Source organism: Suncus etruscus, chromosome 2 (assembly GCF_024139225.1).
Source record: "Suncus etruscus isolate mSunEtr1 chromosome 2, mSunEtr1.pri.cur, whole genome shotgun sequence".
In the NCBI taxonomy this organism is placed as follows: Eukaryota; Metazoa; Chordata; class Mammalia; order Eulipotyphla; family Soricidae; genus Suncus; species Suncus etruscus.
Window position 1 is genome coordinate 143797296 of NC_064849.1, and position 4346 is coordinate 143801641.

Sequence of the window (4346 nt, forward strand, 5' to 3'; positions counted from 1 at the left end):
TCAAAGATCCTTTGGTTCAGATAATATTATTCTTATTCTTATTTATAAATAAGAGAAATGGGCTCTGTCTATCAAATTGTACTTTACACTATGCATTTACTGCTAAATATTAACTGGATTCCAAACTAAGTTTATATTACTCCTCTCACTCTATCTTCTATTGCCCTTATACATCACACTTGTAACATTCTTGTTTATATCTTACATGCCATCAAACAGTATTTTATTCATAACTACCTAATAAGTATTAATGAATTTTTTACATTAAAATATGACAGGCCATGTTTTGGTACACTTCGGAAGAATAGGGAGACATTTTTTCTGAACTTATAAGTTACAAATAAACACTTAATAAGGAAACCAATATCTAATGGTACTTTCAGAGATTAGGTGGTTTTGGAATTGTTTTATATAAGCAGCCTACTATTTGTGATATTGGAATTGTCTAAGATACAAAGAAAGAAATGTATTACAAGATAAGTACCAGGAAGAAGTAGGATGCGAAAATCTTAAAAATTAAGTAAAATATTTCTGAGTCCTTAGAAGACTATTCTTGGTAGGAATAAGATGTGTTGGTAAAATAGCAAGACAATATAATACAAATGTGATATCTCTTCTGAAATTGGATAGTGAGAGTGAGAATTCTTGGGATCTGAGGGTATTAAGCAATAGAGAAATTCATAGAATTCTTCAGAAGAATAGATATTGACTAATATTCTGTTTCTTTCAAATCTTCAGATTGAGATCTAACAATAGAAATTCCTAGTAGGACTATATTATTTGAAGGCAAAAAAGTTTAGAATTGACTTAGCTGTCTAAATTTAAGACTATTAAAATAAAGCCATATAATACATTTTATGAAATGGGAAAATATGAGTCATATACCCGTTTGTCTGGTTGTAGTGTCTGTCAATATATTACATTTGCAAAGATTACAATTACCAGTATGTTCCCATCCTAGATTATAACTTTTTAAGTATAGCAACTTCTATTACAAGGAGAAATAAGATTTTGTAAACTGAAGTTGACCTTTCATGTCAAGAGAAAATATCTAAATTAGTACCATTATTTTCATATTTAAAATATTTTTTAAATTGCAAAAGATTAATATTTCAATCTTAAAATTTGTATATAACGGATTGCAATTTTCAATTCTTTTTTTTTTTTTTTTTGGTTTTTGGGCCACACCCGGCGTTGCTCAGGGGTTACTCCTGGCTATCTGCTCAGAAATAGCTCCTGGCAGGCATGGGGGACCATATAGGACACCTGGATTCGAACCAACCACCTTTGGTCCTGAATCGGCTGCTTGCAAGGCAAACGCTGCTATGCTATCTCTCCGGGCCCTCAATTCTCAATTCTCAATTCTTATATATAAATAGAATACCATTTTTTCCTTCAATTGCTTTGTGATCACAGTCCTCCTAGTTTTTCATTGTAGTATAAATGTGAGGTCACTAATTCAATTATGCAATAGTTAATCTTGTTACCTAGCTTTCACAATGGCTAAATGTGTAATAATTGAACAAAAATCATCAGCATAATGAATATAATATAATTTTACTATACAAATAATGTTCATCAATATAATTGTAGCTCATCTTCATTAAGTTTTTTGGTTTGGGGGTCACATCTAGTGGTGCTTAGGGGTTACTCCTGGTTCTGCACTCAAAATCACTCCTGGCAGGCTCGGGAGAACTTATGGCTGCTAGGGATCAAACCCAGGTTGGCTGTGTGCAAGACAAATGCCCTATTCACTGTGCTATCATTCTGGCCCTATTTTCACTATTACTTTCATACACAATAATGTTTTGTCTAAAATAATATTGATCTAAAATCTGTCTATTGTGTTCAATCTTTTCTTCCATTTCAGTGTTTCCATTTCATTCTTCAAAATAAAATTTATTTTCCATAAGAGTAGCATAACAATTTGTGGAAAAGTTTTAGTTGTATATATCTTTACATGCCTCTTTCTGCTCCCAACTTGGTTCCGTGTTCCCCACATAAAATACCTAGTGCACAAAAACCGTCCCTGCCACAGAGCAGCAGTTGTCAAGGCCCTGGGCTGAGACAGAATCTAGAACAGAATCTAACAGTGATGAGTACTGGTACCAGAACTTGAGGAAGTGGATTTTATACAGGCAACCACACAGAAAACTCAGCTGGCAGTAACAGCTGATAATGATGGAGAATCAGTAAAGTAAAACAGAGTTGGAGAGGAAAAGAAGGCAAGGAAGGCTATATCCAAACTGAGTCTTCAACAGGTTACAAAGATGTTACAGTCACAATTCGTAAAACTAAGAAAATCCTCTTTATCATCACAAAACCAGATGTCTATTAGAGCCCAGCTTCAGATACCTACATAGTTTTGGGAGGAAACAAAGACTGAAGATTATTTCAGCAAGCACAGCTAGCAGCTGCTGAGAAATTCAAAGTTCAAGGTGAAGCTGTCTCAAGCATTCAGGAAAATACATAGACTTCGACTGTACAGAGTAATGTAAAGAGGAAGAGGTTGATGAAACGGGTTTGGAAGTTAAGGATATAGAATTGGTCATGTCACAAGTGAATATGTCAAGAGCAAAGGCAGTCCAAGCCCTGAAGAACAACAGTAATGAAATTATAAATGCTTTTATGGAATTAACAATGTAACCATCTGGAAAAATAGAGAACCTTCTTTTGGTGTTTCAAAAGAGTAATTAAAGCTTGGTTTGAAATTTGTACTGTTTCTATCATTAATAAAGTTAAGGCTTCTTGTTGTGTAAAAAATTTAGTTAGTTATAAATATGTTTATAATATAAATATGACAGGGATCCAAAGAGACAGTAGGTGATAAGCACTTGCTTTGCATGTGGCAGACCCAGGTTTGAATTCCCAGCACCACATGTGATCCTCTTAGCTTTGCCAAGGATAACTCTTGAGCATAGGCCTAAGAACTCTCTCAACATGCTCATCAGTGGTCCAAAACCTAAAGATTCAAATTAAGGGGACTGAAGAGATAGCATAGCTGTAGGGTGTTAGCCTTGCATGTGGCCAACTCAGGACAGATGATCATTAGAATCCTGGCATCCCATATGGTCCCCGTGCCTGCCAGGAGTGATTTCTGAGTGCAGAGCCAGGAGAAACCCCTGAGAGCCATTGGGTGTGACACAAAAACTAACAAAGAAAATTTAAAATTATGGAGGCAATTACATGGCATTGGGTAGAGCTTAACAAACAGTAAACTTGAGTAATATGATGGTATTGTTTACTAAGGAATGAATATATTTTACTCCTTACCACTTTTCCAGACAACATATATAACAAAACTATTGTCTATACTTGAAGTTAATTTGCAAATTTATTTCTTAAAACTGGAGAAATAAAACTGGTTATATATAATATAAACAAGGTGTTTAATTCTGCTTTATAGAAATCTAAATATTTTTTATTCCATACAACTCATAACTATTCTGAATGTTCTGAATATGTTTCTAAAATAACACTATTCAACTTTTCAGACTTGGAGTCACAAAACCATTATTGTCATTATAAAGTTTTCTAGTTTGGGTCACAAATAGACTGAAAACTTGTGTGTAGCATGTATTGTCTTTAACTTCTTTATCACTCTGATTAGTTCCAATTGGAGAAAGAAAAAAGAAAATTAAAGTTCAAGTTGGGACCAGAGTGGCAGTACAGTGGTTAGGGCACTTGCCTTGCATAAGTAGACCCAGGTTTCATACCGGTACTCCATATAGACCACAAAGGCCAATATAATATCTGGCAGCAGAGCCAGGATTGTGTTCTGAGCACTTCTTATATGACCCCTAAACAAAAAGTTCATGAAAAATTCTTTAGTCATATATGTAAAACTAAAAGTTTGAGAAGACATGATGTGAACCTAAAAAGTAAAAATCACAGTTTTGTTAATCACTCTCTTACACAAAATTTTGCTATTACCTTTAGAATTTCAACCAAACTCTGAACTCAATAATGAGTAGAAAACATTCAGAGAATCATTCGTTCTTCCATCACTCCTCCTTAAGCAACTTACCTTAAGCACCTGATACTGTATGTCAGGGGTGGCGAACAAGTTCGACACAAAGAGCCAAAAATTTAAACTGTGAGAGTCAGAGAGCCACACCACGCAGTGACCTGCCAAAACAGACAAACACTCACATATAATTTTAACAATAATCTATTAAACACATATTGCATTTTGCCATTTTGAGTGAGGGTCAAAATCCTGCAGTGATGGTGAGGGTGTGCTGCGTCCTCCACACTAAGAACTAACGGTAAGATGTGACCCAACATGTGACACACGAGTCCCCCACTCGCTGGCCCGTGCAGTTGTTTCCGAGGGATGGGAGACG

General features: G+C 35.1%; 1 pseudogene; it reads left to right on the plus strand.

The window, feature by feature from the left end:
• The first annotated feature begins 1499 nt into the window (after positions 1-1499).
• Positions 1500-2763, plus strand: LOC126001890 (nascent polypeptide-associated complex subunit alpha-like; annotated as a pseudogene).
• The last annotated feature ends 1583 nt before the right edge of the window (positions 2764-4346 follow it).